A 25676-nucleotide genomic window follows, 5' to 3' on the forward strand; every position below is an offset into this window, starting at 1 on the left:
GGATATTTTACATACAGATAGTAAATATTTTCTGGTTTTTTTCTGGCATAATTACACTGTCTCAAGACCAAATTAAAGAAAAACTATATTATCTGTAGAACACCCAAAGGTCTTAAAATTAATATGTGCTACTTTTATTGTTCCTATTTCTTCCTCTCCTTGATACAAAAACACTTATATGACATTTTCTTTAAATTCTTTTGGCTTGATTTATAGTATTCAAGGGAGTCTGTACATCTGTATTACAATTATTAGCTAAGAAATAGACTTCTTATGTAGATCATCTTTATTACATAGTACGAAGCTAAGCACATACAGATATTCACAGTCAATATGCTAGTTTCTCAAAGTACTCAATTAAGAAAAGATCTCAATATTGTAAATGAATTGCTAAGATTCAATGATTTCCTCCTGGCCAAATCCATTGGTCTTTTTCTTGATGTTTTTGTTATTATTATTTGTTATTATCATCATCACTATTTGTGATGCACTAAAATAATAATTTAGGAATTAATCTAATCCTCACTTTAAGAAACAAGCAACCTAAGGCAGAAAGTAGAACTACCTTGCCCAAGTTACCCAGGAGTAAACAGCTGAGTTGGGATTTGAAAACAGGCCCTGTGGCTTTTGGCTATTGATAATCCTTTTTATTGGTTTACTTTTTTGCTATTTGGCTCTTGTAATTCTTCTCTAATGTCTAAGCTTTACTGCCTTCATTCTATTATGAAAATTGTTCACTGACATGATTACAAATACCACACTCAAAGCCATAAATTCCAAAAGGGCGTCTTCAGTTTTGTGGATCAAGGCATCACTTTCAAATGTCTAAAAATGTTCCTTTGATTCTTGCCATAATTATTAACATAAAAATCTGCTCACTCTCTGGTGCCTTGGTGTATGTGATACTAGTCATTTCAAATACTTATGGTACACATAAAATATTTATTTATATTAATAGGATCACCCTGCCCATACTAGTTTTTCTAGTTACTTAGGTCCGGAAAGCTTTGATTCATTTTGATAACTTTTATGTTTGTTCCATCACTAAAACTCTTCCTGGAATGAGAATGTAGGTTTCCAATCTTGTCTTGGTCAATAAATTATGCTAATGTCTTATTACAGAAAGTGAAAGAAAGAAAGAAATTCGCTCAGTCGCGTCTGACTCTATGCGACCCCATGGACTGTAACCTACCAGGCTCCTCCGTCTGTGGGATTTTCCAGGCAAGACTACTGGAGTGAACTTCCGCTTCCTTCTCCAGGGGGTCTTCCCAACCCAGGGATCGAACCTGGGTCTCCGGCATTGCAGACAGACGCTTTACCGTCTGAGCCACTATATAGCAAAACATTGGGGAAACGTTTCTAACAAATTCATTCTAACTGTTCCTTCATTGTTCCATCACGAAAATGCCCACAGTAAGGAGCATGTACACATATAGCCCTTTTTCTGCTTCCTTTGCTATTTTCCCGACCTCACTGGCTTTTCCTGGGAGACTAGTGGTTGTCACTACCCAGCATGTGTAACATCTCTCTGAGGGCTATAAATACCTTGACTTTTCAAACATGGCAATGGGAAATCTTTCAAGATACAAAACATGAAATTTTCCCACAGCAACTAAAAACATTTGGGGATAAAAAGCAAAGAGAATTTTAACTGGGCTGATAAAATATAGAATAGAATCCTGAGTTATCAACTACCACAGATTTGTCAGTCCCCTCATTTATGACTTTCAACCTCTTTAAAGGGGGAAAAATCTACTCATAGCTGGTTATCTTTGGAGAAGACAGATAAGGTTTAATCCATGCACAAGATAACAGAATCAGTGATATATCCTCAAAAGTCTCAGATGCTTCAGAAGCCGTTTCTTTTATTTTTATGTAAATGGCTATAGCATCAGAAAATTCTAGAACTCAAAAAAAATCTTATAAATCATGTTGCCCCAATATCACATATTATAAGTGATAAAATGAAGGCCAGAAAGCAACACCCCGAGAAAATCTTATTAAATGGAAATATTCCAAAGGGGGATCTGCCTTCACTTCCTTGCAAAACTCATAATCTTTCTATAATTTACAACCTGCTCAAATTTTACACCCATAAGAGAAAATGCCTTCGTAGACTCTAGTAGGCATCTATTATTATCTTAGCCTCTTCTATAAAACTTTCTCCATGTTCTTCTAATAGGATGTATTATCTCTAGTCTACTTCTATCTGGTTGTCCAGCCTTGAGCAAGCTTCATACCCTAATCTCAATTTTACTGGAAGCAAAAGTCCTCTCTCACAGAGGTATTGTGAGGATTAAAAGAGATAATCAGTATAAGGAATTTAGCACACTGCCTGGCGTATTTTGCATCCTCAATATATCTTACTATTGTTGTTGGACTGACTTAGGATATACACACACATATTTGTCTCTTTCACCCCTCAGGATGATGCAAAATGAGCTCTTATTCAGTTTGCAGGCAAGTGATTGGCACTGTGTTATGCATATATTTACTTTCAGTAAGTCTGTGTGGAACACATGAAGGAATGAACACTCTCACATGCATGATCCCTGGTGAAATTCTTTTTCCAAATGTCCTCTAGTGTAGGTATGGTGTCTTTTAATCCTTTTTATATATATTCTTAACTGAAATCACTTCCAAAAGTTTAAAATGAAACACTGAACAAGCCAGTGCTTTTGTTATGTGTGTCCTTAATAAGGTTAGGTCTTTTAAGTTTTACTTGAGAAATTTCATACCAAGTTTAATAAGTGTCCTTCTTTGATTTCTCAAGAAGAAAATGAAGTCCCTCCCAAATATATTGGATTCATTCTTAATTTATGTTCAACCTTTTCCTGATACTGTGGTTTGACCTGAAAATTTTGTAGTTATATCTCTATTTCATGCGTGGGCAAATGTTCTAGTAATAGTTTTCAAAACAATTTTGCATGGTAAGCCTTTTATACAACATTTTACCTGTCATGCTTGAAATTTACATTATAAGAACAATTGACTTACTAATGATACTTTTAGGGAACTGTGAAAGTTCATGAATAAAATGAAATTTTATGAGTAATTTGAAGTAAAATAGTTCTACTTTAATGATTGGATTAATAGGTGAAAGATATTTAAATATAATAAATACGTGTTTCAATGTGTTATAATTATTTCCAATTTTTGAAAGTACATATTTTCAGTCACAAAATAATCAATGATCATAGTGATAAGCATGTTTATTCTGCTATTATTAACAGACTCATTGTACAATAATGATGTCATGGCAATTCCATCTCTATAATAGATTTATATGCTAGTAGATGGACAGATCCTATGAACATGGGAAACCAATTTTACTAAGAGATCCGTTAGAACCTCTTGAGGTTAGGGACAAACCTCACAAATTTTTTGTTTGAATTTAGATAGAGGGTTGTTATAAACATTATCACTTGTAAGAAAGAAGTATACTTTAATCTCTTAAATAATGGTTTCAGAGATTTATTAAAACAACAAGATCCTCTTACCTAATATTTTTCATACAATACTTCCCAGGGGGGAGTCTACTTTAAGTACATTCACTTTATAGATTTTATAGCTGGGGCAAAAGCTTAATTTAAAAATCCATATGTGGAAAATAAACTTACCCTTGCTCCTAAATTATAGGTAGTCAGAGCTTACGATCTGTCCATTGATTCACAGATATTATTGTGTTGTTTTTAAGATAGTGGAACAGTAGATCCCAATTATGCTGCTTCAAAATACAGTATCTGTAATCTCTATTTTCTCAGTCTGTCTTTCTCTCTCTCTTCCCATTACCTTCTATAATTGTCCAATACAATGGAAGTATCATCAGAATAATAACTATTGAATCTGTTAAAAGTTGCTACGTAAGTATTTTGCAATAATAACAAATTTTCCTCAACTCCCTCAGCTTTTCTCCATCCTCTGCATTGTTTAATTTCCTTTTACAATATAGATTATTGTCCATCCCAGAGCATGTGGCAAGAGTGCCAGGAATCAGCAGAATGTCTGTGCCAAGTTTTTAGTGATACCATTATAATTTTTTATGGTAATTTACTTATGTGATAAATAGTCATGATTTAACTTAAGCATATAATAGAGACATCAAATTAGTTTAAAAAACCTTCTACTTTTCAATTTATTTCAAAATAATAAGGTATTCATAATGATATTATCATAACTCCTTGTCATCCTCTAGATTGGAATGAGATGCATCAGTTGAAATAAATTCATGTTCTGGTGTGTTTATAGAAAATATATTTGCATTTTTGCAATAACTATATATCAAAATAAATTCATTGAATGTGACTATCACAAATAACAACAGAAATCAAATAACAATACTTAGCCCATTTATTAGAATCTGAGATTGAAAATTCAATATATGTAATTGATAGATTTAAATATCTGAGATCCTTAAAGTATTACTGTTCTTGCTTTTACCATATCATAATTCTTCAGTTGCTGACATAAAGTATGGTTATCATGGGTAAAGAGAAACTCTTTGAGAAGCCAACTGATTAAATGCCAAGTTTTTCTGTATTTGTTAATCAAGGCTAAATATCATATGGTCATCTCAAGATTATAGCTAGGGATATGCTGGACTAAAATTCAAAACTGCCACAGGTGATGGTCCCATGAGTGTTTCTTCCCTTAAATGGTAACATTCAGATCTCTCTATTGTATAATCAGATAATATCTATTTTCCTTAGCAGTGGAATGGTTTGAACTAAGTGCAAAAAATTCCCAAGGTCAAATTTTCAGGGAAAGTGGATCAGAATGCATGTCAAACTGTGGTCTTGTGAATGGATATCCATTATGATACATTTAGCTAGCAAATATGTGACATAAAGGATTTCATGATGCAAACAAAGCAAGGCAATCAGTTGTCCCACCTCCAGAGACAGAGAAAAAGAATGACAGAGAAGCTTACTATGTTTTCACCCCTGTTAAAGACGGCAGATATGGATGTATAGAAACGTCTTTGAAGGTTAACAAAATGAAAGAAAACACTTCTTTTCACTTGGATTCCTTCAAGTTGAGAGATTCAGTTTTCTAGAGAAGACAATAGTAAAGACAGAAGTTTATAGAGGTCTTTAAGCTTCTTTTTATTTTAGTAAATTTTCCTGTTTAATTTTAATGTTTGCTTATGTTTTCTTGTGAGAGTTCACATTAAAATAAGAAATTCTTTGCTCCTTGGAATAAACTCTTCCTATTTTTCCCCCAATAATTTCTTTAAAGAATAATCAGCCATTGCTACTCCTTTCATTGAATATACTGTCCAGATCTCACTATAAACTCACATTATAACCCCAGAGCTTATTGAAGTTTGTTGTACTACATGTACATTTAATGTCAGCCTCATAACACAGCATGCTTGGGTCTCAACAGTTGCCATATGCCTTTTGCAGTACGCATACATACTTTTATAACCATCAACCCAGGGCAGTTAGCTATGAGAAGCTGGTTTGCCAGATCATTGACTAATTAATCCTTAGAATGTACAGTGTTGAATCCTCATTCCCTACTTCCCTTCAAATGGTTTTTGTCTGAAGTAACAACTGAAAAAGAGAGGTAAGACAGGATATTGATTCCAAATGGAGTTATTGATTCTATTACTAGAACCTGCCTCCTCCTAAATCCATCTTAACCAACTTACTTGTGAATGGTTTTGCTACACAGTTAATTGTTCAAATGTAGGATTCGTGCTTGCCATTTTTTCTCTCACCATCTACTTCAAATCAAATAAGTCCTTTTGGTTCTGCATCCAAAATACATTGTGAATTCATCACAGAGATCCCATCCTAGTTCAGGTTATCACGCCTCTCTCTAGAACTCTGCAAATGTCTCCTTCTAAATAACCTTTCCACTTCTAGAAATATTTCCCACTAATTCATTCTCCACAAAGGACTTATCTTAAAACACTTAGGAAAAATGATCAATGACTTCCAATGGCATTTACAACAAAATCCAACACACTTATCATGACCTACAAGACTTAACCTTTGTCATGCCTCCTTCCTTTTTACTAACTATGATCTGTGCACACTAACATTATTTACCCTCTTTGAACATTCCAAGCTTCCCTTTTCCTCAAAGGCTAGAAATCTCTTTATACTCCTTTCTCTTCGTTCCCTCATATGGGAAACTCTATTTTCCCTTTGAAGCAATAAATATCAACTTTTCTACCAGCTTATTTTATATTTGAGAGTGTATTTCTTCATAATATTTATCAAAATCGAGACTTACTTTAAAAATAATCCTTTTTCTCCTTAGACTGTAAAATTAATAAATATATGTGTCTTGTCTGTTCTACCATTGTAACATTAGTTAGCCATCTTCGAGTGCATAGTAAATCCTTCACAAATGTTGGAATTTGTGGGATGAAGGAAGGAAGGGAAGGAAGGAGGAGGAAAGGAAAGTTTGGAAAGAGGATGTGTTTCAGAAAAAAATGGTTCACTTAGCAAAAGAAACAAAAAACTTCTACCAAGTTTATAGAGACTTGATTTTATAGATAGCAAAGATTCAGGGAACATCTGCTATTGCCAGATATTGAGCCAGGAACTAAAAATATGAATTTTTACGGAGAGAAAAAATAATACTGTACTTTAACAGTTAAATGAATGTATAATTAAATATGAACTAAAAATATACAGATGATATTTTGTGTGTCCAATAATTTTGCTCTAAGGTTAGTAAATTTAATCTTATGTGTGTTTTACTATAATAAAATGTTAAAAATAAAAATTAAAATAGCATTTAACTACAAACAAGAAAAAAATCCAGTCTTCATTTATAGTACCAAAACATCTTAGTTATTTGGTTAGTTATTTGGAATCTATTTCACCATTTTTTTTTCTTTTTAAAGGGTGTTTATTCTCTCAGATTATAATTTTATTGCATAATTCAATTTTGTTTTAGTTTTGGGCTCAAATTATATATAATAAACTATTCTACATGTTGACATCTCTCCAGTTTCTACTGTTTTTCTTCCTTCAATATGTCAGCTGTGTATCTTTGAACTTTATTTGCCCTTAAACTGTGTAATCTCTGTGTCAATGAAATATATTTAACTGTTATCGGTTACTTCTACTCAGTGTCTATCTTCACTGGATTTTTTTTTTTTCCTTTATCATTTATCTTCAGGGACAGACACATTCATGAATTAAGGTTTGTGTAAGCTGTGCTGTATTTCACAGACAAACTCATTATTTAGCTATTTAAAAAGACTAGTACAGGATTAGACTTATTATTGCCATGTAAAGTCTTTGAACCAATCTTCAAGACACCTTTCAGTTTTTCATTCACCTTTGTCCTTCCTGCTTTAATTATCCCACAATGTAATGCTGTAACAGTGAAAATCAGCTAATTAGCTTATAATTAGCATACACTCCATATTTTTTCATCTTTAGCTATCTAAAGCAGGCAAGAATATTCACAAGAATAATAACTCTAGGGTACTAATCCAAGGCTCTCTCCAACCATATGAAAATAAATCAATATCATCTTTCTTTAATGTTAAGGATTAATCTACAAATCCTCAATTTTTCTCAGCAGACTTCTCACTTTTATAAAGACTTGAAAATTAGTAACTAATTGTTAAAACACAATTTTATATCATTTACTTTTGCATGTCCATTCTTTGAGTTATGAGTTACTCTGAAGTCATATGAAGTGACTTGCAATAAAAACCCAGATATTAAAAAAGAAAGTCTATTAGATATGTGTGTATTGAAACTATTGAAATTTCTGTTTGAAAAAAATATTTAATTCCATTATGTTTCATTAAATCTCTCAAATATTTCGACTACTATGGAGAAAATTGAATGTATTTAAATCAAAAACATTACTTGAAGAGGAGAAAACACATTCAATTCACAAAACTGCATAAAAAGACAATACAATCTGTGGCAAACATATAGACATTTATATAATTTTCTCAGAGTTTTAAGAAAAAAATAATACTGTTTTTAATATTATCATTCCTGTTAGGCAAAAATCAGGTATGTGGTGCACTACTGTATTCCATCAAAATTTAAATCACATGTCTATATCGGTATCTATCTATCTATGCATCTGTTCTCAGTCATGTCCTACTCTTTGCAGCCCTGTGGACTGTAGGTGGCCAGGCTCCTCTGTCCATGGGATTTTCCAGGAATGAATAATGGGGGAATGCCATTTCCTCCTTCAGGGAATCTTCCTGACCCAGGGATGGAACCTGCGTCTCCTGTGCCTTCTGCACTGACAGGCAGATTCTATACCACCGAGCCATCTGGGAAAACTTATCTATCTATACCATCTATATCTATATCTCTGACTATTTTAATGATGTTCATACAGCCATACTCTGTAATTAATCCTTCACAATATATTTATCATGACGGTTGCTGTTCAGTGTTCCTCAGTTGCTGTCTGACTCTTTGCAACCCCATGGACTGCAAGCAAGCCAGGCTTCTCTGTCCATCACCATCTCTTGGAGCTTGGTGATGCCATCCAACCGTCCGATCCTCTGTCATCCCCTTTTCCTCCTGTCTTCAATCTTTACCAGCATCATGGTCTTTTCCAGTGAGTTGGCACTTCTCGTCAGGTGGCCAATGTACTGGAGCTTCAGCATCAGTCCTTCCAATGAATATTCAGGATTCATTTCCTTTGGGATCGACTGGGTTGATCTCCAGCTGCCCAAGGGACTCTCAAGAGTCTTCTCCAACACCATAGTTCAAAAGCATCAATTATTTGGCACTCCGCCTTCTTTACATCTTCTTCTCAACTTCTTCTCAACTCAGCCTTCTTCTCAACTCTCACATCCATCCATGATTACTGCAAAAACCATAGCTTTGACCTGAGGGAACTTTGTTGGCAAAATAATGTCTCTGCTTTTTAATATGCTATCTAGGTTGGTCATAACTTTTCTTTCAAGGAGTAAGCATCTTTTAATTTCATGGCTGCAGTCGTCATCTGCAGTGATTTTGGAGCCAAGAAAATAAAGTCTGTCACTGTTTCCATTGTTTCCCCATCTATTTACCATGAAGAGATGGGACCAAATGCCATTATCTTTTATTTTTGAATGATGAGTTTTAAGCCAGCTTTTTTACTCTCCTCTTTCAATTTCCTCAAGAAGTTCTTTAGCTGATCTTCACTATCTGCCATAAGGGTGGTGTCATCTGCATATCTGAGGTTATTGATATTTCTCCTGGCAAACTTGATTTCAGCTTGTGCGTCATGTGAGATGAGTACAATCGTGTGGTAGTTTGAATATTCTTTGGCATTGCAACACTTTGGAATTGAAATGTAAACTGACCTTTTCCAGTCCTTCAACTACTGCTGTTTCCAAATTTGCTGGCATACTCAGTGCAGCACTTTCACAGCATCATCTGTTAGCATTTGAAATAGCTCAACCAGAATTCCATCACCTCCACTAGCTTTGTTTGTAGTGATGCTTCCTAAGGCCCACATGATTTCCCACTCCAAGATGTCTAGCTCTAGATGAGTGATCACACCATTGTGGTTATCTGGATCATTAAGATATTTTTTGTATAGTTCTGTGTATTCCTGCCACCTCTTCTTAATATCTTATGCTTCTGTTAAGTCCATACCATTTCTGTCCTTTACTCTGCCTATCTTTGCATTAAATATTCCTTTGGAAAATTTTTCTGGATTTTCTTGAAGAGCTCTCTAGTCTTCTCTTGTTTCTATTGAAGAGCTCCCTAGTCTTCCCATTCTATTGTTTTCCTCTATTTCTTCACATTAGTTACTTTGGAAGGCTTTCTTATCTCTCCTTGTTATTCTTTGGAACTCTGCATTCAGATTGAGTATATCTTTCCTTTCCTACAGTTATATGTTTATTCAATTTATATGATATAATGTTTTGGATACCACAAAATATATTTTGACAATAATTTTATTTGAATGCAAAAAGATTAGCCTAATATTCTGAAGGTTTTCTTTTTTTTTTTACTCATTCTGTAGAATATTTTTCAGACTTGGTTCATTCAGTAATATATTATGGAAATAAATTGTCTACAGTTAAGTTTAAAGTTACATATTAATTTTGTTACGCTGCTAGAAACTTGGGGGCTTCCCAGGGGGCGTAGTGGTAAAGAATCTACCTGACAATGCAGGAGATGCAAGAGAAGCAGATTCCATCCCTGGATTGGGAAGATTCCCTGGAGGAGGAAATGACAACCTACTCCAATATTCTTGCATGAATACTTTCACAGGCAGAGGAGCCTGGCTGGCACACTCCATGGGGCCACAAAGACTCAGACAGGATTGAGTGACTGAGTACCAGATACTTAATTTCAAAATAATAGCCATCTGATTATATTATTTGAAACTTATAGGGGACAATGCACAGATACATATATTAACTTTATAAAATATGACAAATTACTTAGATATAGCTACATCAAATTATTAAATACAAATATCAGTGTTGTCATGTTTATATATGCACTTTACATTAAAAAGATAACAGATACACAGAGCATTTACTATCTTAATGAAAAGCTATCCAGCTAACTATCTTAAGTATACAAGATAATACCACAGAAGAATTATCTTTAATATCTTGAGATTATTAAATGTGAAAATTCAAATGGTAATTTGAAACTATAGAGAAATATCTTAATGATCACTGCTAAGGTAAATATTTCTTAAATAGCACATAAAAATCCTAATCACATAAGATATAAACTTAATAAACTAGAATAAATTAAAATGAAGAACTAAAAAAAAAAAAGAACTCTATTCATCAAAAGATACTATCACAAGATAAGCAATCCCACCAAATGGTTTCATATAGTGTTTAAGTATCCAGTGTCATGCTGGGTAAATGTTTAAAAACTAGCTTTCCAAGAAAAAAATTAAAACCCAGTTTTCAAATGTTTGCCAATTTATGTGATGTAAATGTTTCTACCATTGCACCTTTTCAAACTAAAAAGCAGCTTTCAAAATTCTTCACACAACATTTGTCTCATGAATCAAGTTGATCCATTTCAGTATATTAGTGAACGGATCCAACTTAGGATTCAATTTTCATAGGTATATAATAAAAAAGGATAGATACTATAATTATATAAGAATATATTATATGACAAATAATTATAAAGTTTTTAATACCTTTAAGATATTCAAATTTTAAAAAATCCCTCTAGGCACATCAAATGAGCTAAAATAGAAGAATGAAAAATCTCAAGTATTACTGAATATACAGAGCAACTGAACTGACATCCTACTGTTGAAACATGATATAACCACTTTGGTAAAATGTCAGTATCTACTAAAGCAGAACATATGCATATCCTATATATCCAATAAAATATATACACAGATTCCCTAAAAGACATGTTCCAAATGTCCATATAATCATTACTTATAAGAGCTGAAGTCTACCCAAATGCTTACAAATGGGGGAAAGGACCATAATCTGGATACAGCTTAATATTACACAGCAATGAGAATGGGTGATTTACCAATATAATATAATCTTACAAATGTAATTTAGAGCAAAAGAAGCAAAGCAGTACATACCATATGTTTACATTTATAAAACATGATTAAGTAAGCAAGGTAATCTATCCTTCTAGAATTCAAGATAGTGCATATGCCCTGTGGGTATAGTTACTAGAAAAGTAACTATATGAGATGGGGTTTCATGTACTCTTTTTATCTTTTTGTTTTTTAATTTCTATGAGTGCTTGTTAAATGGGTATGTTCATTTTATTGCAATTCATGGAGACTGTGCCCTGAGATATGAGCAATTCTTTCTATGTATGATATGCTCATATAAGAATATTAAAAAGACTAGAGATTCAAATAAATCTTAAAAATATTTTGTACCATTTTATAAGTTAAAATAATTTATCATTTCATTTAATTATATTTGTAAACTACAAGCTACAAATTAAAAAACAAATTCTCAAGGATGAAATTATTGCTGTATTCATATCCAAATGACTTTCATAAAAACATCTACCATTCTTAGCAGAGTCTTTGCGGTAGAACAGATGATTCTATGTGGTATTGTTTTTTTATCTTTTTTAATAATCATACCTGGAATGTTTCTTAGTAGCCTCACCAAAGAGAATACCTTTGAGTGCCCAGAGGTGGCTGTTGCCTATGGTCACTTAAAACAATTTCTTTAATATACATTTCAGTAATGCTGTTTTATCATATGAAACAGTAATGCTGTTTTATCAGATCAAGAAGAGATTTAGTTCATTGTCTCTGTGTTTCCAAAGATGTCATTTTTGCCCAAACATGAAAGGTATGATACAAATGCCCATATTATCTGTAATTTATATCTCAATTACAAGCTAAATATTTATCATGTTTACTATTAAGGAACAGATGGGTCCTGAAAATTCTCTTACTAAAATAACCCAATCAGTTTTACAATACAAACATATGTTTAATTATATTCTGTAGTAATCAATTATAAATGCAATCCACCTTCACACTTTTAACACGTTATTGAATGTATTAACCACATAGGTTAACAAATAAATAACACCTCCCAAATCACCTTAGAAGTTACTGGTTATTTCTTATCATTTCTATTTCCATAGTTAAATGGTTTGCTTTCAATGCTCTAAAGCTCCAACATCAAACTTTCATAGAAGAACCCAATTTTGATAAATCCTGACAGGTGTTATAGTAAGTTTAACTTTCAATAAAACTCATTGCCCTATTCATTGGCATCAAATAAACCTCACTATAAAAATTTTAATATATAATACTGTCATTCATAGTCAAACCATTTTTCTCCATGGTATAAATCTTTACCTTTCTGAGCAATGCTTCAAATTCTCTTAGGAATCTATCAAAGAATGTATCAAATGACTATCAGTTGACTATATTACTATAATCTACTCAAGAACATAAACATTTGATAGAAAATATTGCATAGCTTCTTTAACATTTATGTAAAACTAAGGTAAAGTGTCAAATTACCTAAGCAAATTCCCTTTGCTGTCATTAATCAAGCAGAGGTAACAGGTAAATATATCATACAATTTAGTATATTAATCATAATCTTACCATAGGCTCACAGGTTAGGAATTCAAAGAAAAAGTTCACCACCCTGAGACCTAAATAAAGAACAACCAGAAACATTTTGTATTAGTAAAGATATTGCATCTTAATTTAAAATCATAAAATGCTAAATAGTGATTCAATATCATGAAAAACTTTATTGTATGTGTAATTAGTGTACATATTTTTGACTACAATATTTGTCTAAAATAGCATTGCCATTACTCAATTCACATAAAATTATTGTGATTTGAGATTAATTACTCTAATTTCAACTCTTTAATGAAGGGATGACAAACAAGCAGAGAATTTTGATTGTCTCTTGCTTCTTGTGGGACTATGGGTGAGGGATATATTTGTAAACAAAATATATTTTGAATATATTATTTTAGAAAGTCTTCTCAGTTATACTCAGGTAACAGTGTCAAATACACACACACATATGCTATCATACACATGCATGCACACACATGTGTACAAATATGGTTATTACACCACTGTCCAGTTGATGCATGTTTTAATCAGTGGGTAATATATAGCTATTCATGAATATAAATCTTTTATGTTATCATTTTAAAGGTCATGTAGTATTCCATAGTTTGTTATACATCTTAAGTTGTTTAAGATATTTAACAACAGCTCTTTACAAAACTGGTTATTGTTATTTTCACTGAATCAAGACATTTGATTACTATCACATGTGATCATATTTAGTAAACATGCTTTACAACAGTTTTAGCATTTTGAGCAGTGATAACTTACTAATCAACACACATTACCAAGCCCTTAAATTTGCTACCTCATAGATAGATACTGTTTTCTATCAACAAAATAAGGAAATTGAAGATTTCATTTCTACCCTCAATGAAGAAATTAGTAGCATTTATGAACCTTTTAGAAAACTCATGAATGACATATATAGGCAGGTACACTATTGTGTAATGTATTATCATGTTGGCTAAAAAGTGATTGCATTTTTCTGTACTCTGGAAAAACCCAAATGAACTTTTTGGTCAACCCAATAAAAATTCATAAAACATAGAAATTGTAATAGATTAAATCTATATAATGTGCCAGTTCCTTATGAGTAGTGTTGGTTTGGAGTATATGCTTCTCTCAGGTTTCCAACCATTAAATCTTTTCTACTGCAAATGAAGGAAACATTATATAACATAATTTATCTGATAAAAAAATGCTATTTAATTCTTAGTAGAAATTATGTGTGGAAATGATCTTGACAGTACTATGAACCACTTGAAGAATGAAATAAAATATTTCTAACATTCTTCTGATCAAATATTAGTAGAAAATAAACTAGTACTATCAATTAAGTGTAAATATTTACATTATATTTTTGGTTTTTATTATGCAAATTGAAATGCACATGTGGAGTTAAATCTTCAATAATGCATGCTCAGACTTTCTTGATCTAAGTCACTAAACCAACTGGTGGCAGAGACTTGACTGTACTCTCAGTCTCTGATTCTCTGAGTCTCAATCCATAGTGTTTCACTCCTGTTTCTGGCCATGCCTTCAGGTCTCCTTGCCCCTAAGTCATTATTCTGTTTACTAGCCCTCTATAGATGTCTCTGCTGCCCATCCTTTTTGCTAATTCCAGGGCACATGGACTAACTTTGCAGATGTTCTAAACTCACTATTCAACTACTTTTTGCTTTCATTTTCCCTACAGGAGCAAGGAACAAAAAGATGACTTGAAAAGGTCTACTCTCTGCTGATGTTGATTAAAAGTGAAACCTTTCCCAAGAACCTAGTTGATCTGAATGCTTATACTTCATAAAGTCATGCAAAGAATTATAGTGACTTTTCCCCATCCTCACCTCTTTCATGAAGAGGTGCATCAAGTTAAATTTGAGGCACATGTTTAAAAGTTAAGTATTAGAAACAATATTTGGTTGAAGCTAAGTATTACCATTGGGGAATGAACTCCTTGGATACACCAATTTAAATTTTTAATTGTTATTATTTCATTATTAACATTTAAATTCAGGCTTTAAGATTTGACATTATACTATAGAAACAATAATTTCTTTTAGTATTATCAGATGCTAGGTTACTTCTGCAGGCACTATGCTACGTATTTGCAATATAAATTGGCACTTTCAATCAAATAATACAATTTCAACATAAAAAGCACATAGGGTTATTTATGTTCCCCAGTTATGGACAGATTGCTTATCTCCATCTAAATGTGAGTACTCAGATATTAAGAGTCAATCCAAAGGACATCTATGTTTGTATTACTGACACTGTTATACTGATCAGATATGTTGGATACTCAGACTCAAACTCTCTGCTCATGCTTAAATTCAGGGTTTCTAGAAATGACATTAAAATGTATTTGCTTTTTGTTTTTCAAAGACAAAGGCAAGCCAGGGAGGTGGCTTTAGGCATACAAGAAAGCTAAAGCAGAAATATGGCCTACCCCAACATTAATCTACCCTTTTCAGTTGATACTGAGTACTGAGTTACACTCAAAGAGGAAAGAGTCCATTTTAACAAGATATGAGTGACATAAATATTTGGCAGGGGTGGGGGGGAATTTTGGTGAAGAATGAGTTATTAAACTGTCAGTGACATTGGCACTGGGCTAGTGTTGTCCTTGACACATTTCTGGAAATTTTATTTCATATAACAAGATTCACCTAAATGAATTTGATCAGATAGACCTCTTCCATTTGAACTATTTATATTTGGAGGAATAACCATTCAGAAAGAATGTATGCTGAAGCAAGTAAGCAAATTTCAGCAAAACAAAACAAAACATGATTGGTAATTCTGAAAGTCTAATATGCTAGACCTACAATAGTCAAGGAGGAATGTTTCATAGTAATGCCAATATAACTGTCAAATTACTGCAGAAATTCTGAAAAGTTGTACTTGAACTAGTATTTCTATAGATTATAGCTATTAACTGATGAATTTATTGGATATGTAGCTGGAAAAATTCATGGAATTGGTATTTCAGAAGGTGATTTCTCTGATGTTAAGATGGTTTAAAGTACATTATTTCTTCTTGGCTCAATTTTGCTGAAAAGTTCAATTTTTAGAGGGAGTGACAGAAGGTTGAATTTTTAAATGATTTGGAAACCTAAACATTGGGGAGTTATTTTAAATAATTTAAAATATAAAATTAATTAATTATAATTTATATAGTTAAAATTATATAAAATATAATTACAAATTATTTTAAAGACAGTCTGGTAGGTCTTATTCAAATGATATTTGGCTAGCAATGGATAAGTAACACAATGCTAGGATCACTACACTTTATTTCATATATCTTCAAATGACATTCACTAAAATTTCTTCTGAGTATCTCTATTAATACTTGAAAAAATGATAATATTTTTCACATTTTCAGATAAAAATGGAACCTAACAGTTGCTTGAATATACTCCAAAATATCTTATCACTAATGCATTGTGAAGTCAAAATTCAACTCAAGCTTAATTAAGTTCAGAATCTCAATTAAGTCATATGCCATAAATAACATTTATTAAAAATAAGAGATATATGAATTACAGGTTTAAATATTTTGTATGGGTCAACTAATTTAATTCTCAGCTGTGAGGAAGTTATTATGTAAATGTACTTATTACAGGAGTTGTTTTGTTGTTTTGGGTTTTAATTCAAAGATGCTGGCATCAAATTCTCCTGTGATATACAACACAGTTTTCACATGATATTTTACTACTGTGCAACATTCTTACAAGTGGTATTTATATCTATATCTATATCTATATCTATAAACATATATTAGATTCGGAGGTCATGTAATCACACATTTATTTTATGTCTACTATCATCTTGTGTGTGTGCTAAGATGCTTCAGTCGTGTCTAACTCTCTGTGAGCCTGACCCTATGGTTTGAGTCCTCCAGGTTCCTCTGTCGATGGGATTCTTCAGGCAAGAATACTGACGTTAGTTGCCATCCCCTTCTCCAGGGGACATTCCCAACACAGGGATCAAACCCGCATCTCTTATGTTTCCTGCATTGGCAGGCAGGTTCTTTACCATTAACACCAACCTGGGAAGCTCCTACTATCACCACTTGGGAAGCTCCTACTAACAGCTTAGTGGATCCTAATATTAATAGTAATATGAAAAGTTGTTAACATTGGTTGAATATCTACTATGTGACAGGAAGTAGGTTAAATACTTTAGGTTCAACTCATTTAATTGCTAGAACAATCCTATCAGATATGATTACAATAATGGGCTTATATGGGCTTATACAATAATGGACAATAGAGGGCTTCCCATGTAGCTCAGATGGTAAAGAATCTGCCTGCAATTCAGGAGATCCAGGTTTGAAGGGAATGGCAACCTACTCCAGTATTCTTGCCTGGAGAATTCCATGGACAGATGAGCCTGGTGGGCTACAGCCCATGGAGTTGCAAAGAGTTGAACAGGACTGGTCAACTAACACACACACACACACACACAAGACAATAGAGAAATTTAAAAATGTACCCAAGAGCATAGAGGTAGAAATGGTACTGCTGAATTTCAAATACAAACTCTCTTACATTATTAGTTACATGCAGCATAGAAATTCTGATTCTTTTAATGAGGAGGAAATGTGAAAGAAATTGAGCTTTCATTTTATTCTATTTAGAATGAAACTTAAAACTTAACTCCATAAAGCAGAGATACAACTACACTCTCAAATTTTTAAAATAAATCTACAATAATAGTAAATAAATACTTCCAGTCTTATAATTCCAACATATTATGATTAATATTAGATAGATAGCTCCATAGTGCCTAGTTTATTAAATGCTAAATTTAAACTATACATTATTTAACAGATAAGCCAATTTCTAAAATTACCTTCCAATGAATTTTAAAATACATTATATTTTATAAAATATGTACATTTTGTGCAGTATATATGCAGTTTTTGTATAAGTTATCAGAAACGCTTTCTTGGGAAACCAGATAGCCTTCTATCTAGTTAGAAGATTGCAAATAGTGTGTTTATTTTTAAAAAACCCAAAGTTTGAACTCTTAATTCTTTGAGGAGAGTCAAGCTTATCTACTCAGAAATACAATTCCCATTATAATTGCAGACTACATGTATGAGGGAAAAAAAAAAGTAGTTTCAGTGAAGCTTGGCATATTGTAAAATCTCAGTAAATAACTAATAAACACCTAAATAAATACTGCAATGCTTCAATAAAGAAATAATTGCTAGACAGTTCCCTAGGAAGAAAACAACCCTGTATTTAGGTGATAGATTTTTACCTTAGCTCAGTAACACCCACACTTTCTCAATGTCTTTTTTTTTTTCTTCTGAGTCTATTTTTTATTCTTATTTTTATTTTTTCCCATTTATTTTTATTAGTTGGAGGCTAATTACTTTACAATATTGTAGTGGTTTTGCCATACATTGACATGAATCAGCCATGGATTTACATGTGTTCCCCATCTTGATCCCCCCTCCCTCAATGTCTTTTCAATGCCTAGATCATTTCTTTCAAAACAGATCTTAAATCCTGGGAAATTTAGAGTGATAGCAATAAGTTTTGGAATTACCAACTCATCCCAAGATTAGGTAATTTGTAAATATGTTATTTAACTATAAACAACAGATACAACTACATAAAGTTAACTCAATAATCCATTTACTTATTCAATAAATATTCACTAGTGTGTCAGCCACTATTATTCCAGAACATGAGGTTTAAGTGATGAACAAGACAAATATGGTCTTTTCTCATGCTATTTATATCCTGGTTACAAATATGGTACTTAATGATTTCATATTTTATTGCCACTATCAAAAGCCACTACATATGCTGCCCTAGGAGTCTAAAATCTTTCATAAGGATTGTTCTTCAGGTATTCCAAATCTTAGCTTAATACATTTTAATAAGTTCAAGTGGGTTTAACACTATGACAGAGAATTCCAGTTATCCTCCAATATTTATCTTTCCCTATTTTTAGTAAAGGGCTGCTGACTTTTAAGTAGGTTAATGGCTACTTGGAAAAAGATTCTTAGTCTTGGTGTTATGAGACTAAACTCTGGAAAATGCATGTGTATGGAAGTAGAGTGAGTGGCTTCTAGGAAGTGGCCCTGAATATAGACAATATACCCATCTTTCCCCCCTATTCTCATTAATTCTCTAGCTAGAATGCAGCATTAATACCTGAAACTCTAGCTCTAGTGACCTTCTTTTTTTAAATCATGAGAGGCTACCTACCAACCCCCACCCCTGCTCCCTTAAACTCCACTCTGTAACAGTACAGTAATAATATACGAGGAGATGGATCCTGGATGGGGTGTGTCATCTCAGGCTTGGATGGAAAACCATTTGAATATCTGAGAAATTCTATAGACACAGAAAACAGATTAGTGGCTTTCAGGGACTGAAGGGTGAGCAGAAGGTGAATGACTGCCAATAGGTACAGGATTTCTTTTCAGATCATGAAAACATTATAAAATTAGATAGTGGTGCTGGTTGTGCATTGCTGACTACCTGTACATTAAATCCACTGAATTGTACACTTTAAAAAGTTTCATGAAAAAATAATCCTATGGTATGAGAATTATATCTCAATAAAGCTATTACAAAATTACTTGTACCTTGCATCACCTTATTAGTTGAATATGATCTCAAAGAATTTGGATACATTTTACTGTGACAGAAAACTAATTGTACAGCATATTCTTTGGGGACTCAAATTTGTCTGAACCTATTAGTTTCCAACTATGCATTAACATGTTTGTATACATTAGAGAAAATTAAAATGACAAAAGATGACAATATTTCTTGCATGGTTTAAAATCTATTGAGGAAAGATGTTATTTGTGAATTAACTCCACAAACCATAATCTCCCAGGGCTTCTGCAAGGATTTCATTATATAATTGGAAGTTATATGAAAACTGCTATATAACAAAATGCATGGCTAGGAAAAAAAACATTTGCCAAAAACATTATAGACTGGAATTTGTGTTTTAGGCTGTTGGTAAATGTGCCTTTGATATTTTTGTAAGTGAACAACTATCTGCTTTGAAACTGTGCTTATAAAAATACAAAATGTTAAAACCCCTAACTAAAGTTTTATCTTCATTAAAAAAGTGTCAAATTAAAGTAATTATTACACATATTTCTGGTTTCAAAGAGATATAGAAATAACATCAAGCAATCCATATTGAAAGTGGGTATTTACTTACATGTTTTAAACTAAAATGTATAGATCCTCACATTTAATATTTTGACTCTTAAATATCACTATCCTTAAACATGTCACTCCAAATTATTCAAAATATTAAATTTTTATAAAAAGTTTGTTGTGTTCATATGATTGGCAACAACAACTTCCAACTACAAATGGGGGCATTATAAAGAGATTATCCAAATTCTTTTTCATGAGTGACAATGTCATGTCATAATTTTCCTAAATTGATATTCAGCTGTATTAATTAACAGAATTTCAAAAATAATAATGTTCACCATAAAAGTTGTTGTGTTATAGATGTCTATACATTTGGGAAGAATTTAAAATTGTAAACTATAACTTCCAGCATAATATCACAATCTTTTCATTACTGGAGTTGGTTATATTGAGAAATCTGTAAGAGTCTATGAAAGTTCACAAGACTGGTTTAACTTTATACAAATTACTCAGTAACTATAGAAACATTAATTTTCATCTCACATCAATTGTTGCCAAAGCTCTGATAAACTGTGGAGCTTCAGTTCTGCTGCTGCCATCATGACACTTAGATCCTTCTCTCTCCCTGTTCTCAAAACAGAGCTGTATTTGGGCCTCACAGTCCCTTTCTAGCTTTTTCTGCATAACTGGCTACTTGACTAACCCTCTGGAAATACCCAGTATTCCTCCTACTTTTACTTTTACCATTTTCATGGCAATTACCAACACGGAAGTATAAGTAAAGTGTATGTCAGTACCTCCCAAACTTAAAAATACATCCCTCTGGAACATACATGAAAATCACTTGTGATTCTTAATAAACTGTAGATTCTCACTGAAGTTCTGGACTTGTTAGAACCAGACTCTCATGGCCTGTTTAAGAATTAAGGACCAGAGTCTTCATTTTAACCATACTGGCAAGGTTTTTAAGCCACAGGTCCTTTATCTCTTAAAGTGGGGTAGTTTTAGATCATGTACTCTGCAATCTGTCTGTCTCCATTTAATCTCCCTTCCACTCTAATCCTCCCCAGCTCAATTAAATGATGTTCCATAAAATTGTCTCCTCTAATCCTTGGAAAAGAAAGTTGCTATACCAAAATGTTTGCTTCCTGCTTTACTATTCTACCACACAACTAGCCATAAGTGTTGCTCATGTTTCATCATCATCATCATTTCTTAACAGTTACCTACCCATTACATCCCTAATAGCCACTAAAGTGAAATATTTCCAATCTTTTCCCTTTTTCTGCCCTTTTTCTATATTTCATTCTCTCTCCTGCTATAATTTGCTCATACATTTTAAGTGGATTAAAGTTATCCATGTTAACAACTTCAATTTTCCTATCTCCAATTAAATAATGTACCTATATATTCATCTGTTTCTCATTTAGTACTTTATATTCAAGAAAACAAAGATACGTCTAGTCAAAGCTATGGTTTTTCCAGTAGTCAGGTATGGATGTGAGAGTTGGACCATAAAGAAATCTGAGTGCTGAAGAATTGATGCTTTTGAACAGTGGTGTTGGAGAAGACTCATGAGAGTCCCTTGGACTGCAAGGAGATCCAACCAGTCTGTCCTTAAGGAAATCAGTCCTGAATATGCAGTGGAAGGACTGATGTTGAAATTGAAACTCCAATACTTTGGCCACCTGATGTGAAGAGCTGATTCACTGGAAAAGACCCTGATGCTGGGAAAGATTGAGGGTGAGAGGAGAAGAGGATGAGATGGCTGGATGGCATCACCGACTTGATGGACATGAGTTTGAGTAAGCCTTGGGAGTTGGTGATGGACAGGGAGGCCTGGTGTGCTGCAGACCATGGGGTTGCAGAGTCAGACACAACTGAGGGACTGAAATGATTCAAGAAAAAAAGACTCCTTCTCCTTCTTGTATTCTTGTTTTCATCTTCTTTTGCCTATCCTAACTGCACCTTTTATGCTTTTTCTTATGACAATTTCTCACTCTCCATTTGATCGTTCCTTTTGACCTATAATTTCAAGCCTTTCTTTTCCTGGAGAACTTTGCCTTTGATCCATCTATTTCTTCAGGCTTCCATCTTTTACTTTCCTTGTTGGTGGGCAGTCTATACTTACTTGCTATACCTAACAATACGTTGTTTACCCTAATAACGATAATGACATTCTCCACCGATTATCTCCAATAGTGCCAAAATACCAGATCATGTTCTTTTTTTAAAGTCCTCATCACCCTCAGGTAACTAACAGCAGGTGTACTTGTTGACTTTTCCTTCCTTCAAGTCTCTTATTCCAGTGATTCCATCAGTGCCTTACCTTTTTACTTGTAGGCTTTGTTTTTGTACTTAATATTCTGATAAATACAACTTATGGATTTTGCTTTGCTTTTTTTCCTCCTTCCTAAGTACCAGTGTTCTTGCCTGGAGAATCCCAGGGACAGGGCAGCCTGGTGGGCTGCCGTCTATGGGATCGCACAGAGTCGGACATGACTGAAGTGACTTAGCAGTAGCAGTAGCAGTAAGTACCTTTAAATGTAGGCAGTCTCACAGCATGTTATGTTAGCACCAACCACAAGGCCCAGGGATGCAGCTATGCTTGGGGATTTTCAAATGAATTGTGTGAATCAGTGTACTGGTGTATTTTATGACTCTCTCATGTTTCTACATCCTCCATATCTGAAATTACCCTCATACTCATGACTTCAGGTACCAGCTCTATGGGTAGTATTTTCAAACCAGTATTTATAGATCTGCCTGTAGTCCCCAGCTCAAGTTCTATTTTCCAACTTTGTAGTAGACATTTCAACTTACCTATGGCACAGTTAACTTGAAGTCAAAATGTCCAAAACAAAATCCATTCCTTTGTTGCCAAAACCCACTCTACTCTCTGGATTCTACTGATACCTCTAATATCATTTTTTTCAACTTTTTTGGCATATAACATTACAGCATATGACACTTGGCATATAACACTAAAATATATATGACATATATTATATTATATATGACATTATATAACACTTTAAAGTGTACAATGTGTTGAATCAAAACATTTTTGTGTCACAGTAAGATTACAACTAAAGCCTCAGCTAATGTCTTCATCATACAACAAGATTATCATTCCTTTTTTCGTGGTGAGATCACTTAAAATCTACTCTCTTAGCAATTTTTTTATGTGTAATATGGTATTTTTAACTATAACTAAAATACTGTGATTAGATTCCTGCAACTTATTCACTTTATAACTGGAAATCTGTATTATTTGACATGTCACTATTCTCCCTACCTCCTAAGTCATGTAATGCTCTGATTGGAGGTTGAGAGTAAGGGAAAGCTGGAGGTTGGTTAACTAGAGCAGGCACTCAATGTGATTGATTGGGGAGCATTTTTGGCTTTCTCTAGTTGGTTTGAGTTAGAAGCAGGAGACAAACATTAACAAAGCTGGTAATTACTCATTTGAAAATATCTTGCAAGTACTGGACTTTCCTAACAACACTGAGTTTACTGATGCAAAAGCTGTGGCTTGGATTCCTAGGCTTGTTGATCAGAGCTTTAGTGTCTTATATGGTCTTATTGCTGTCCGCTTATTAGTCTCTCATGACTCATTTTTCTCCCCCAATCACAGGGAAATTCTTCAACTTAAGTGAGCCATTTATAATACATTGAGGAATATTTGTTAATACAATAAAAATCTAATACAATTGGCATCATGAGAATTATTATGTGGCTATAAATTCATAATAAAGTTGTAATTTCTGCAGTCATGCGGGCTCAGTCATGGTTCATTGATGCTAGAGCGTGGGCTCACTAGTTGTGGCACATGGGAATCTTCCATGTGGCATGTGGAATCTTCCAGGACCAGGAATTGAACCCATGTCCCTTGTATTGGCAGTGCTGAAGTTACTGAAGCCCACCAGCCTAGAGCCTGTGCTCCACAAGAGAAGTCAGCACAATGAGAAACCCACATATCACAGGGAATAGCGTCCTCTGGCCACAACTAGAGAAAGATTGCACAAAGCAACAAAGACCTAGTGTGGCCAAAAATAAAGTAAGTAAATATTAAATATAAAGAAGAAAACCAACAAGAACCTAGCATATAACAATGGAACTCTGCTTAATGTTGTGTGGCATCCTGGATGGGAGGGGGATTTGGGGGAGAATGGATACATGTATATGTAAGTCTGAGTCCCTTTGCTGTTCACTTGATCCTATCACAACATGGTCAATCAGCTATATCTCAATAAAAAGCTAATAAATTAAGATGGGATAATTTGAGTACCAAAAAATAATAAAGTTGAATTTTTTATGAATTGAGTGTTATGTACCAAAGTATAATTTTTTTTAACATCAAAAGTGTTTTTATTGAACATTCTTGTGTCTCCTAGTTATCAACTGTTCAATATGAAACATATTCAAACCATATTAAAGATAATTTAATTAGTCTCAATACTTAAGATTTTTTCCCATGATTCTATGAGGGAAAATATCTTTCTTTCAGCTACTTAAATACTAGGTTTCTTTATTTCTCAACTAGAAGAACCCATGAATATTTTCATACTTCGCCACATTTTCTATTACGTAGGCTGCTGCTGCTGCTTCTAAGTCACGTCAGTCGTGTCCAACTCTGTGTGACCTCATAGATGGCAGCCCACCAGGCCCCCGTCCCTGGGATTCTCCAGGCAAGAATACTGGAGTGGGCTGCCATTTCCTTCTCCAGTGCACGAAAGTGAAAAGTGAAAGTGAAGTCGCTCAGTCCTGTCCAACTCTTCGTGACCCCATGGACCGCAGCCCACCAGGCTCCTCCGTCCATGGGATTTTCCAGGCAAGAGTACTGGAGTGGGGTGCCATTGTTTGGAGGAAGGCAAACTTGGGATCAAATCCTAGCTGTATCATGTCTGGCAATTTACTTAACTTATTGAGGCATCGTTAATAATTATAATTGACAATAATAATGATGATAGCAAACACATGTGAGGATTACATGTGTTTCAGGATTTTTCACACACACTAGTCAATTTAATCGGAGAAGGCAATGGCACCCCACTCCAGTAATCTTGCCTGGAAAATCCCATGGACGGAGGAAGCCTGGTAGGCTGCAGTCCATGGGGTCGTGAAGTGTCGGACATGACTGAGCGACTTCACTTTCACTTTTCACTTGAATGCATTGGAGAAGGAAATGGCAACCCACTCCAGTATTCTTGCCTGGAGAATCCCATGGACGGAGGAGCCTGGTGGGCTGCCGTCTATGGGGTCACACAGAGTTGGACTCGACTGAAGTGACTTAGTAGCAGCAGTCATTTTAATCAGTCTTCCAAACAACTCTAAGTGGTAGATGCTTATATCTATTTTATAAATAAATTAACTGAGGAACACAGAAATAAGGAACTCAAGGACATAGATCTAGTCAGGAGAGGAGTCTGCTAATGATATAGTCTCATTGGTCATCATAATTTATTTGAAATAATTTAAAGGACCTCTATGGTGACTGAC

The 25676-nt window shown here is 33.7% G+C and overlaps 1 protein-coding gene across 38 annotated transcripts in view; it reads right to left on the minus strand.

Annotated features, from left to right (window-relative positions):
* The window catches only part of PTPRD (protein tyrosine phosphatase receptor type D), a 2322816-nt gene that overhangs the window by 1256130 nt on the left and 1041010 nt on the right, over positions 1-25676 (minus strand). For all 38 annotated transcript variants that reach the window (XM_070480470.1, XM_070480471.1, XM_070480507.1 and 35 more), the window contains one exon: positions 13036-13085. The gene's annotated coding sequence lies outside the window, so the exon portion shown is untranslated. The remainder of the gene's footprint in view (positions 1-13035; positions 13086-25676) is intronic.

This window comes from Odocoileus virginianus, chromosome 18, assembly GCF_023699985.2.
Source record: "Odocoileus virginianus isolate 20LAN1187 ecotype Illinois chromosome 18, Ovbor_1.2, whole genome shotgun sequence".
NCBI classification, from domain to species: Eukaryota; Metazoa; Chordata; class Mammalia; order Artiodactyla; family Cervidae; genus Odocoileus; species Odocoileus virginianus.